The 13,913-nt window shown below is 42.4% G+C and overlaps 1 protein-coding gene and 1 long non-coding RNA gene across 14 annotated transcripts in view; one reads left to right on the forward strand and one right to left on the reverse strand.

Moving 5' to 3' along the window:
• LOC309532295 (uncharacterized protein) overlaps positions 1-13,913 on the reverse strand; it is a 472,441-nt gene that overhangs the window by 112,264 nt on the left and 346,264 nt on the right. The gene's annotated exons all lie outside the window — the stretch shown is intronic.
• LOC309531888 lies at positions 11,841-13,684 on the forward strand. The gene is made up of 2 exons (XR_014219508.1): positions 11,841-12,010; positions 13,595-13,684. It is a non-coding gene; the product is annotated as an uncharacterized lncRNA (long non-coding RNA).

The following is a 13,913-nucleotide window of genomic DNA, read 5'->3' on the forward strand; positions in this document are numbered from 1 at the left end:
TCTTCTGTTCCTCCCTGGGCGTGGAGTACTTCTCTCCCTCCTCTACTCATTCATGCATCATCTCTCTGCTTCTAAACCCACTCCTTTTTGCTCCCTTGCTTCAGCAGTTCTGAATCCTATCCTATACCTCATTCTTCAGCTCCCCTGCCTCTTGGGTCCTGATTATCCATTTATCTTTCTAGCTCAGCCTTTCTGCCTCTGAAGGGTACCAGCCTCTGCCATCCTTCCTTCTGCTAACAGCATGCCACCCCCACAGCTTTTTTGCTGTTAGAATGTTTTTAAACATTCCCTGACATTGCAGCTGCTCAGTTAAGGTATAAGGGGCTTACAGGTAGATTATGTTGATGGAAGGGTGGAAAGGAGAATTCCTGGATGCCAAGCTCTAACTTTGGGGCAAGTACTCTTTGGTGGGAGAACCCAAAACAGGGATTTAAATCACAAAACATGGAGCAAGGTATAGTGTGGAAATATGTCATTCCAAGTTTCCTCTTAAGTTTCCCTCTTCCTCTAGCATAGAAAAAGACCACGTTTGGTAAGTTAAAAATAGTTTACTTACAAACTTCAAAGATCAGATTCACGTGCTTTAGAAAGTTGCAAGCCAGTAAAACTTGGCTTAAAAGCAAAGTGATGAAAGTTCCTAAATTACTGGTACAGGAACACAAGTGGCTTGTGAGAGTCATACAGCGTGAGCTGGAACAAACAGCTCAAACCTCTTCACTCGTTATGCTTCTCAGGCAGACTGAGGGAACAAATGCTGTCCTCCTCCAAAGGTAAGCTAAACCTGGCAGAACAGCTTACTCTATGGTCTTAACACTTTAATGCATTACTTAGACTTAAGCATATTAGTTATATGAGGCTGACTATCCCACAGATTACAGTCAGTGTTAAGCCATAGGTAGATATTTAAATGAGACAATCATGTATACCTTTAAAAAAAAGTGCAGGGGTATTGCTGAAATGTTATACAGTGGTACCTCCAGATATGCACACCTCTGATGAGCAGAAGCGCTCTATGCCCCATGTGCATGCACAGAAGCACTCTATGCGCAGCGTGCATACACAAAAGCACTCTACCGTGCTGCGTGCATGCGCAGAACAAGCACCTCTGGTTGCGAATTCCTCAGGATCTGACCGGAGCTCCAGAACGGATCCCGTGCGCAGAGGTATCACTGTATATTTGACTTCTAATTTAGTTTTCATTTTCCTCTCAGGGAGACCTTTGTGTCCAACCCCCTCAAAGGAAGAGGCCTGAGTCTCTAGGGGAACCCAACACCTCTCCAGTGTGCGATCATTGCAGAAATCAAAAAATGTTGCTCTGAAGTTCAAAAATATTCTTCAACAAAGCATCTTTGAGCTTCAGAAACCTAGTTTTCTTACATGTTTCTTTGTGAAAACTTTTAAGATTATGAGATAATTAATTAAAATAATAATTGTACATGCTGCGGTAACCAATCACTGTAACACAATTTTATTCAGCAACACAGGCCACAAACACCACTTATTACTGCCACTAAATGGTTGTTTTTTTGTTAATCAAAAGAAAATTGTTTAGTGTATTTTATTTATAGCCTTGCTAGCAGAATATGAAATATTTATGAGCCACCACACACACAAACGCGCACACAAAATTTCATGAATGACTGCATAAAATATATTGGGCAGACTTGTACTCACCAAGGAAATAACCTATAGTTAACCACGTGTTATAAATTTGTTAAGATGATGATGTGCTTTTCATATGCAATAGAAAGCGTGAGAGAGTGTGTGTGTGCGCGTGAGAGAGAGAGAGAGAGAGAGAGAGAGATCAGGACTGTAATCAACATCTAGCTGTGTTTTCTTTGCAGAATAAAAGGTTTATAAAAATAGTAACAAGAGCGTAGTGTCAAGCAAATGCACCATCAAAGAACTTCTTTTAAGATTTAATGTCAAATCAGGTTAATGTCTACATTGCATTTTCAACATTTTAATCAAACATGGAAAAGTTAGCAACCACAGATGGACAACCTTGATAGTTATCAACAGGGTCAGCCTGCCCATGAAACAGACTGAGTCAGCCACCTCAGGAGACAAAATCCTGTGGGAAAGCGCACCCATGGGTGTCCCGCCTGCCTCTAGAGAAGCAAGGAAAATTGGCAGTGGCTTCCAGCAAGACTTCGTAAGATCTTTTGGAACTCACTTGAGATCTCACCCAAAGCCGCTGCACGATCCTGGTAAGTGGGGCTTCAACAGAGGGGGAAGCAGCGGTGGCACCTTCCTGTGATGGGCCACCTGTGGTTTTCAAGATTCAACATCTGGTGGTCTGAAGGGGGACAAGGCAGCCTAGGGGAAGTCCAGTCTATGTCTCAATAGTTACTTTCTCAGACTGGAGAGTAAAACCAAAGTCATCAGCTTTATAGGGGCAGATGGAGACCCACTAACTCATTAAGTCGCCTAATCATGCTTGGTTGGTAGGTTCAGTGCCTCCTCTAGCCATCTGAGTGGCAGCAGAGCAATGCAGTACCATAGAACTTTTCAATGAATTGCATTGTAAAAAAAAGAAAACAAAAACAGACTAGGAAATGATGTCACTTTGCCTTTTAACTATCCAGCCTTATCCTTAATGCAGGAATCTTCAAAGGCATGCTCTTAAGTGATGAGAGGCAAGACCATCTTATCAATTATAGCAGGCCTAAAAGGTTATTACCCTGCTAGCTTCCTCACACTATGTCACCATTTTAATGCTATATAAAGTGGCTGTCTGGCAAGGTTTGCGTTGACTAATACAGCACAGAAAATCATTACAGTATAGAAATGCCTGTGTTGCCTATAACCAAAGTTGGATCAGATAACACCTCTATACATTATAATGGTCCGCCCAGATGCAAACTTCATGTTCATCCTAAGTAATGAATAAGTACAAATTGACTATCTTCTTGCACAACAGAACCACAGGATGTATACAGCAGACCAGGCGAGAAGCCCAAAGTTGTATCATTAGGGTGTGCATGGTTACAAACCAGAGCTTTCCCCTCTTGGAAAACCCTGCTAGCTCACATTTGAGGGGTAGAGTTTGGGTCATCAGTGGGCTTGCTCAACTTGACAGTTCAGTTGAGCTCTGCTAGAGCATTGGCTGCTATTCATGGGAGCTCTCCCAGGTACTGAATGGTCTGTATCAGTGTTCTTCAACTTTGGGTAACCAGATGTTGCTGAACTACAACACCCATCGTTCCCAGATGGCTTATTCAATGGGATTAGGGAGCCAAGGGTGAAGAACACTGGTATAGATGAGCTGTCTAGGAAACTGCTCTAGTTAGTGACAAGGGCTCACTCCCTAATCCTTGATCCCAGCATCCTGCTGCTTGCCTCCAGTTGCCCCTGTGCAAGATTGCCCTCCACCCAGTTGTAGATGCTTAATCTACCTGGAACAGGACAAAAATATTAAAAGATGGAATAATTTCTCTAGTTCTTTGAAAAATATGCTTGCCACTGGCTTCTGATTTCCCAGGCTTTATTGATATCTTTTTTTTAACAGATATAATCAACTCAGAATCATAGACTGTGTAACAGCAAAGGAGGAATTAATTTGGTCTTTGATTTTATAACTGTGCTTTTACCGCTTTTACCACTAAAAAAAACCCCTTTAAAATGGTATATTGGCCTTTTGGCTAAAGCTGTTGTCACAGACACTAAATGGATTAGTTTCATTTCTTCCTTTCATGTGTTGCAACCTCTAGATGCCCAACTTCTGCTGTGGAAAAGCTTCTTTTTTATATAGACTTATCAGTTTTTACTGTGTGCTCATGGGGGTTTATCCTTTTTTTAATTCACAGGATCAAACACTCAAGATGGCTCATAAGCACACCATCCACCATAGCAGCTGTAACAAAATAAACTCTATGTTGGCTGTAGTGCTTTTTGATTATCTCTGCCCTAGCAAGTGTGATTACATCTCTATCTATCATCTCCAAGAAAGAGAGATGAAACACTCAGAGCCTTGTTACTGTTTATTGGAAGGGGCCCAGTGCTGAGGCTGGCTGGCTTGCTTTAGCTGTGAACCTGGCTCTGCTAGTTGGCCTTGGTCAACCAACTATCAAGATTCCTTGGTCTAATGCTTGTCACCAATCCACAAACATATAAGCTTAGTCCATTTTAACTTTTAAAAAAGCTTGAGTTGGATCCATTGTAGTGCTGCATTTCACATATGCAGTACTACAATGACTTGAAATTAGCATGTGATTTTTCACAAATGCCTGTTCTTAAATTTGCTGTTTGGGAATGTATGTTTAATCCCCTTTCTCTCTTTTACACATATGACCACTTATACAATCAGCAGAATAGTTAGCAAATTTGTTGTTGCTGTTGTTTTTCTGGACTGTGCTACGTGTGTGTGTGTGTTGCTCCCGAAAACAAATCCATACACAAAATTAGAAGTCAGAAAAAACTTTAGTCTGGACTTCACTTTGAGATACTAGTTTTTTATGTGCAAGAATCTTGCAACTAAGCATCCCTGATAAGACTGTTGTCCACAATCTGCTTAAATACCTTGAGTAATTTAAGGGCACATTACCCCATGAGGCAGTTTCTGTCCTCTAGTTGAACAGCTCTTGCCATTACAAAGTTTTTCTGAACGCTTAGCTGAACTCCACTTCCCTATTATTTCTACCCATTTGTTCTAGTCCTTTCCTCTGGAGAAATCTAGAACACGTTCACTGTATCTTCTAGGTGGCATACATAATAGGGGTGGAGACATTGATCTATTTCATTGTCTTAGTTCTTTTCATTTTTGCAATCTCAAATTTCATCCTCACGTTCTCAGCCATGGGGGGGGGGGGGAAATCCTCCAGAAAGTTTATCATTTTTTTATTGTCTGTCCTTCGCCCTAAGGTTCCAGAGCACTTTATAACATTATTAACATCAACATCATCATCATTATTATTATTATTTAAAAAAGCAACCCCCTTACAACTATAAGTGGGTCCTAAAAACATATACTTCATGTGTTAAAAGTGTTTTGGCAGCAATTTATCCTAATAAACACATTTTTGTATGCACTTTTGACTAATATTCATATATTTGCAAGCAACTTCCACTAACGTAATGCATTTTGTTTTCACTTCTATATGTATTTTATCCACATTTCCCCCTAATACATACATTATTGTGCACATTAACTGGATAACTGCACTGCAAAATTTGGATAAGTGTGAATTCCAAAGGATGACAATTTTGGTTCATGTATTGTTTTGAAAAGTGTAAATTTGGTCATTTCTGATTAAAATGCAAACAAATCTGAATTCCTCCTTCCTCCCTAGAAATATGCACCTGCAATCCCTTCCTGAAACCTGAAATAGTTTGGCCATGCTTTCCTACTTGATTCTGCTGATTGCAGTAGAAACCTCTTTCCAGAAAGCCTAGTGTCTAAATGCCCTCAACATTAAATAGAATTATAGACTTGTAGAGATGGAAGGGAAAGGACCCAAAAGGTCATCTAGTCCAACCCTCTGCAACTCAAGTGGTGATAGGACGAAACAGACGTCTGCCCAGAAGACGGCCTTAGCATACAGCAATGCCAAACAGGCATCAAAGATCATGTGATGCATTATCTGTTAATAAATGTTATGTACAACTTTATTTTCAGTATGGGATAATAGAGCACGGTAAATGAAAAGCTGAATTGCACAGCCGGTTGAGGCTTAGTGAGGGCAGCAGGTCAAGCGGGTGGGGCCATGGCAGATTTTCACTGGCCTTGTGCTAGCAGCCTAACACAGTCAAGCACATTCAGCTATTTGAATGCTGCTGCTGCTGCTCCTGAGAATATGGTGGTGGGGGGTAGGAATCTGGGGTGTGACACTGGCAATCAAAAGTCCCCAGGATTTGTGCCCAACAGCTTTTGAACAGCCAACCTGAGTTTGAATTATTTAAACAAGATCAAAGGAAAACCATATCCTTTCAAACGTTTTAGGCTTAGTTTGACCATACGTTGGCCTGACACAGTATGCATTTTTCAGGTGGTGCTATATGCCAAAAGCAGTTATACCAGCTCCTAAGAGAAAGGATAGAGGAGTTTCTCCAGCCACTCCAGCTACCTAGGGATGTTGTTACAAGTAGCTACCTAGGGATGTTGTAAAAACTCCTTATGTATCAGCTCAAGACCCAGAAAGATAGTTAACAACAACAAAAGTCTTCTCAGGCATATTGTGAAATGGGGGGGGGGGCTGAACAATGTGAATTGGGTGCAAGGGACTGCTGGAAGAAGTGAGAATCATTCCAAATCTTGGGTCCCAAGTTAAATTAACGTTAGGAAGTTCATGGAAGCAAAGGTTTACATCCCTTCCTCCCCCTACAACCAATGGGAATATAGTCTTGTCACTGTACACCACATTCCAAGAAGTCAGACATCTGCTCCTGAATTTGAAGTACAGAATGGAATGTCTTAATTATAGATCTCTTTTCCATTGTCTCTGGGGCATGCCCACCATTTCATTCTATCCATCTATTTAACTTATTCAAATGGTGGGTTTCTAATTCACGCTGCACAGCCTTAGCCTCCAGACTTCCAGTGTTGTTACTGCCCTCTATTTTGAATGTTTTTCAATGGTTAGTCTATTTCTAATTAGTTGGATTATGAATCTACACAAGTCCTGACTCCGTAATCACACAGATTCTCATGGGATCATGCCAATCACAATTTGTACATGCATATATTTAGTTCTTTCTACAAATGTGCTTCTCCCTATATTTTGATGGCCTTCTCCTTGTTACCACCAGCTCCCACAAGAAAAATAACATTATCCCAGAGGAATCACAATGTCTACTGTGATTATAAAACTGCAAGCAACAGAGTATTAAAATTTATCATTCGTTTACAGGTTTTCAGATTGGCATCATCATGTTAATAGCTTCTGTGTGATTTCTGGTGTTTATGAAATTTATTACTGTAGTTGACCCCTATTATTGCTTTCCTTCCTTGAGGTGCTTTGTGATGATGCCACTTGATAGATTTTTCTTTTAAGTTTAGGAGGAAAGAGAGAAAGGAAGCTAAAAGTGGCAAATGTTCTTTTCAACTACCAAAAGGCAGCAGTACATGAATGCTGTATTCTTTCCCTTCCCTTGCTTTTGATTCTACAAGGCTCCTTCCAGCAAGGAAAGATTGAAAGAGAATACAAAATGTAACACAGACCCTGTCTGGTGAATTGCTCTAGCTCCGCCAATCGAGTTGACGTATGAAGGAATGAGAAAAGTAAATGGCAGAAAACATCATCCCATAAGAAACAGATACAATGTCAGTAAACAAGGCAGCTAGGATTGAGTGCCATACAAGCTTCTAACGTCAAGGAAAGCAAGCTACCTGTACAAGACTCTTTGTTAATCAATGCACAACGAGATCGTGGGCGGGGGGGGGGGGAATTGTCAGCATCCAAGTAGGTAAGTGCCTAACTGCTTTTACCTGACTGTAGCAGAATTTCACATTGGGTCTGTATTTGGCCCAGCTTCCATCTTGTCCTATCTTTCTATGAAACTCAATTGCATAGATTATTTAATCTCATTTAAACATGTTTATCCTTCTTCAAAGCTTAAAGTGTCTTGCAACAAAAATCTAAACTGTAGCTATTAAAAAGTGCACAGGTTGTTTTTCCAAATGCAGTAAGAACAGATATAATTTCACAGGCTTAATGTTTGTGTAAAGAAATAATATAACTAGAAGCAAATGTTACATGTACTTAGAGGCAAAAAGCCAAACTAGACGGACCATAACTGCTGAACACAATTAAGGTGCATATTTTGTTATGTATATAGCAGCTGTAGGGATGCTGGAGCAACTTCCAACCCTTCTCTCCCTGTCACAGTCCTGGCAAAGGGCCCCTCCCAGAAGCTGCTCTTTGCATTTCAAGGGAAGTTTCCATGTTCAGTTGTGGCTCCGTTTGTGAAACATCCTCCCCACTGAGGTCTCCCTGGAGCCTTCTTTGACATATTTTCAGTGTCAGGTAAAAACTTACCTTTCCCCCAAGGCTTTTGAGATACTGCAAAGATATTGATTGCTGTTAGTTGTGCTGCTGAAGCTTTCTGCAGGGGGTTGCTTTGTGTATTTTTTAATGAATTGCACGCTTTTTCATAAATGTGTTTTTATTATAACATATTTTTACTTATGCTCTGAAATATGTTGTAAGTTGCCTGGAGGCCTTTTTGCAGAACAAGTGGCTAGCAAGTTGTAATCATAATAGTAATGATAAGGGGGAAAATGAGCTTTCCCTTGAAATGTAAACAACTTAAAAGAAGGGATTTTTGCCAGGACTGTAGCAGGTAGAGGAAGCATTAAACTCTCTCTGCTCATACTCCAAATCTCTGAGACTGCTGAGGTCTCCCCACATCTGCTGTTTACATAACCAAAGATGTGCAGATTAATTGCACGAATGCAATTACTACCACTTCTTGTTTAGCCATGGTCAGGGGAAAGACGGACTTGAGGTTAGGTTTGCTATCATTTGGGGGGGTGGGAAGAAACAGGAAGAGTTGCTTGCAACACAAATGACCCAAGAAAGTCGAGGTAGGACTGCACAAATGCTCCCCCCATGTGGGTGACACTTTTCTTTCCAACAGCGGTGGTGAATTCAGTGGCATCTCAAGTGGGGGTGGGAAAGAAAGTCACTTGGCTTTTAGGGTGGGGAATTTACAGTGATGAAAGAAGGGGGCCTTTTTCATTCCTTAAAAAAAAAATGGTAAAGGGCGCATAGCTGGGCAAATGCACAAGACAAAGCTCTGGGGCCAAAATTGTCTAGCATCCTCTTCAATATACAAATCAGTGTTTGCTTCTCATCTGACAGTAGCCCAAGATGGGGATCATTTCCATTTACACTTCCTCTTCTCCCATCCTCAAATGGCAAGAACAAAACAATTTCCTCCAAGGGAAGACATCCCATATGCCATTTTGCTGCCTTCTGATGGGATATCCTCCCTCAGATAATATTTTATGTGGTGACTTCGAGTGTGCTTTATCTTTATCCTCTATGGCCTGGGGAGTTTCGCTTCAGTTGTAAGTTACTGAAATGAATGTTAGGATCAAGCATAAAAGCTTGCTAGATAATATTGTTTATCTTTATCTTTATCTTCAGTGCATCTTACTATTTCCTCTATTCACTTATCTAAAGCCTTTAATAATAGTAAAAAATACTTGAAATTCAAAGCCTGAAGTTGACTAAGTGCTTTGCCTAACCACAGGACCATCTCAACCATATGCTTAAATGGCTATTGATTTTCAAGGAGAGGTGAAGAGAAATAATAGGATTGAGTTTGGCTGGCAGGGACCACTGGCCTTGAGAAGCATTATTTCCCTACTCTCAGCAAATCCCATAGCTCTGAAGTTTCTCTGACTTCAAAGTCAGGGAGAGCACAGAGCTTGCAGCAACAGCTGATTATTAAATGGGCAGATCTCAGCTGAAAATGCTTACCTGTCTGTTGCAGTGTGGGAGGAGCAGAGTTTTCCAGCTGTCTGGAACACAAATTCCCTTTTAATTGTTTTAAAAGCAGAAAGAAAAGTCATCACACTGCCCAAACTGTCCCCACAAACATCCCCCGTTCACTCCTCCTCGCAACTTCAGAATTCGCAAGGAAACAGGGCCCAGGAAGCTGCATTTTACTAAGCCAGACCATCTAACTCAGCATTGGCAATGACTGGCAGCAGCTCTCCAGCATTTCAGGCAGGGGTCTCTCACAGATGTACTTGGAAGATGCCAGGGTTGAACCCAGGACCCTCTGCTGAGCTACCACCCTTCCCCAAGCCCCTCCCTCAGTGATGGTTGGTACCCATTGTGACTAGTAGGGTGTAAAGCGGGGGAGGGAGCAACAATAGGTGGAGCCAGAGTCAATGGCGGGCAGAACCAACTCCTGAATGGTTGTAAGAAGGCAGGCAGGTAAGGGCTGATGGGGCAGTGCTGTGTGTGATGAGCACAGGTCAGAATGGAAATTAATGCTTTCTTATATCCCTAGTATGGCAGCCCCTCACACTCTGGATCTCCCTGCCTATTGATATCAGGCAGGCACCTTCACTGTACTCTTCTCAGTGCCTGTTTAAACATTTCATTTAAGCAAGAATAAACATGACAGAAAGCATCGTGTTTAATCTGGTATTAGCTCATGGTTGATTTTAATTTCTTTAATGTTTTTAATATTAGTGGTTTTTAACCAATAATCTTATTGTTTTATTCCTGCTGTAAAGTGCTTTGAGCTTTTACTACAACCAATGTTATGAAATAAAAATAAGTAAATGAAGAGGTCTGTGGTCAAGTACATGCTTGGATACTCCCTGAAGCACTGAAAAGTTCTAACCATCAGTGTAATGCTGAACTTGCTGGGGCAATTGTCTGATTAGGATGCTTCTAACATGACATTCCAATCTTAAATGTCTCGGGTGAGCTAGATGGTGGTTTCCCCTTCTTTGAAAGGAGACTGTGTTTTAAAAGATGGTATTTTGCAAGGATATAAACAAATCAAATAGACATTAATTGTTTTTTTACACCTCACTGTTCCTAGTTAACACTGCAAGAGGATTAGCACAAATAAAAAATGTGAAAATAGAAACTATGAAATAAACCATGCAACATTCACAAACTCATGCACATGAAAAGCAGAAATCAGTCAAAGATTAGAATTTTAAAAGCTAGTTAGGATCCCAAGCCAACAATCCATCATTTTACTATTTCAGTGGGACTACCTTTCTGATGTAGTGTATATGGAGGAGTAGGAGGAAGCCCAAGTCCCTCAGTTAAGGATTTTTCAGCAAATCTACTATATATTTTGGAAAGTTGTACCGTATTTTTCGCCCCATAAGACGCACTTTTTCCCCTCCAAAAATGAAGGGGAAATGTGCCTGCGTCTTATGGGGCGAATGCAGGCTTTCGCTGAAGCCTGGAGAGCAAGGGGGGTCGGTGCGCACCGACCCCTCTCGCTCTCCAGGCTTCAGGAAGCTTTGCGCAACCCTCGGGAGACCGGCTCCGAGGGTTGCGCAGAGCTGCCTGCAATCCCGGGACCAGCGCAGCTCTGCCCGGCCACCGGGAGCCGGGGGTGAAGCTCCGCCCCGCTCCCGGTGGCCGCGCAGAGCTGCCTGCGGTCCTGGGACCAGCGCAGCTCTGCCCGGCCACCAGGAGCCGGGGGCGAAGCTCCGCCCCGCTCCCGGTGGCCGTGCAGAGCTGCCTGCGGTCCTGGGACCAGCGCAGCTCTGCCCGGCCACCGGGAGCCGGGGGAGAAGCTCCGCCCCGCTCCCGGTGGCCCTGCAGAGCTGCCTGCGGTCCTGGGACCAGCGCAGCTCTGCGCCGCCATCCCGAGCGGGGCACTAAGTCCCGCCCCACTCGGGATGGCGGCACAGAGCTGCCTGCCGTCGCGGGACTGCAGGCAGGTCTACGCCGCCATCCCGAGCGGGGCGCTAAGTCCCGCCCCGCTCGGGATGGCGGCACAGAGCTGCCTGCCCTCCCGGGACTGGTGCACTTCTCCCCATCGCCAGCCCCACAAGCTCGGGGGACAGCGGGGAGGCAGAGCGTGCCTTCCCACTGTTCCCCAACCTGGTTCTTCCAGCCCCACACCTGGGGGGGGGAAATAAAAAATTTTTTCTTTATTTCCCCCCAAAAAAACTAGGTGCGTCTTATGGGCCGGAGCGTCTTATGGGGCGCAAAATACGGTATGTTTGTTCGCTATGTATTTGGACACCACTTTAGATATTGTAACCAAATTTGGCATGATTGCTCCTAAAATCTAGGAGCAGATTTCTGCTTACGTATGGATACAATAGTGCAGTAGATAAACAGATGCCACCAAAAAAACTCATTTCATGCATACTTCTCAATCAATATTCCTGGGTTTCTTTTGCAGATCATTCCACTGACTATAGTTGATGGAAAATGGTAAATTCACCTGAAAATGAGGGCTTCCTTCACAGTTATTAATTTTCAATTGATTACAAGACCACCCCCCCAGCTGCAGCAGCTTCATGTTGTTGATCAGTGAAAAGTCTGAAATATGTTCACACTGGGGGAGTGTCAAGGTAGGCCCAGGGACCTGAGATATTCTTGGGCAGAGCCCCATATTGATTCCATTGCCACAGAAGCATTACATCTCTTCCTGGCTACGGGGATCAAACCCATGATGGCTGGAATTCTGGGGACTTGCCTCCCACCCCAGCCTTGTTCTGTTGCCGTGACTGCAACATCACTTGATTACTGTGACATTACTGCCACCTTTGACTGGCAGTGCAAGTGTATATATTATATTCACACTGGGCTTTCATTGCTGTTGACTCCACCCCGTAAGAGTACCCAACTTCTAGGTATTCTAACGTTGCATATGCACAAGGTCTCAAGAAATGCAAGTTGGGCACAAAGAGAGGATAGGGTCAACATGACCATTACCCACAATGTATCCACTATACCAATTCAGAACATCTGCACAGTGTTACTGAGAAGTGCAGGCGACGTGGCCTCTGAAAACCATTTGCTCAGGAACACAAGTGTGGAGAGTGCTGCTGCACTCAGGTCCTGCTTACAGACTTCCCATAGGTATCTGGTTGGCCACTGTGAGAACAGGATGCTGTACTAGATGGCCTGACCTGGAAGGATGTATCTTGTGTTCTTATTGTGGTCGTAATAAAAGCAAGCAAGAGAGAATCATAAAGAGGCAGGAAAGGATCAACAGTAATGAGTCAGTTCCCCATATTCTGAGTTTGTCCCAAAGACTACTACCTAAAGGAGAGGGGGGGGGAATTATTCAGACTATTTTCAAGCAAAAAAAAAGAGCAATTTGGTATGGTGTACTTTAGTGCAATATTCACTGAATTATACTTTTTTAAAAAATCACATATAATTCATTCCCATAACTGAGTGAATTTCACTCCTCAGAATTTACAACACACACACATACACGCGGGGTGGGGGTGGGGGTGTTATGGTTCTTTCATAATCAGTCATTCAGGCATATTCCTTACACTATTCCTTTGTTTAAAAATAGTACCATAAATCCATTATTAACATAATTATTGATGATCTACACTCCATTAGTTCATAAAGCCTGACAAACTATCAAGTGTTCAACCACCATCAGCGTTTTCTTGACTGCTTTACGATACAGATAGATTGAGTAGGCTGAGCTTTAATTCCAGTTTTGTAATAATGCTACTGGGTAGACGTGATCTGGCTTTCAAATCATTGCAGCAATGCAGATGGAAAAATTAAAACATATTTTACTCCAAAAGAACATAAACAAATCATTTTCACTTCAGACTTGTAGCATTCAATTTATTATATTTTTTAATGCAAGCCAGTCTTCTCCCAACCTCCCCTTGTATATTACTCTGATTATATGCTGGCTGGAAATCTGGGATACCCACTAAGTTATGTCAAATATTACAACCTAGGTTTGAACTTTCATAATTGACAGCCATGCTCATCAGTGGCAGACCTATTGTTATTATTTCTTAGAATGGAAAAAGTGTGGTACATTGGCTTCTCTAGTTCTCAAAATTACCGTCATTAGTTGTTCTCTGAGAAAGCATCACTTGCAAATAAATCATACAAATTACCATGCTGTTGTTATTCATGTAACACCAGTCACTGATGTGCCTGCTCCTTTGTAGGGTAACTGTAAAGAAGACAGGTTCCTGCCCTGAGGAGCTTACTGTCTAATGGATGAAAGAGACAATCCATTAAATGTGTGACTACATTTACTTTGTCATTGTCCCCTCTCCTTTAAAAATAGCACTTGTATGGAGGAAATCAGGCTTAGCACTGCTGCATATACTGCATATTCCTCCTATACTGTAGTTCTGGGGGAAATAATCTCATGAAGTGGCTGTTGACCCTGGGAGAGAAGCTGCCACTGGATGCTGGATTTAAGGTGCTTCTCCTTATGAATTATGAAGGCTCTCCATATGAATTATGAACAGAGCTGACAGC

This window comes from Podarcis vaucheri, assembly GCF_965113315.1.
Source record: "Podarcis vaucheri genome assembly, chromosome: 5".
Taxonomy (NCBI): domain Eukaryota; kingdom Metazoa; phylum Chordata; class Lepidosauria; order Squamata; family Lacertidae; genus Podarcis; species Podarcis vaucheri.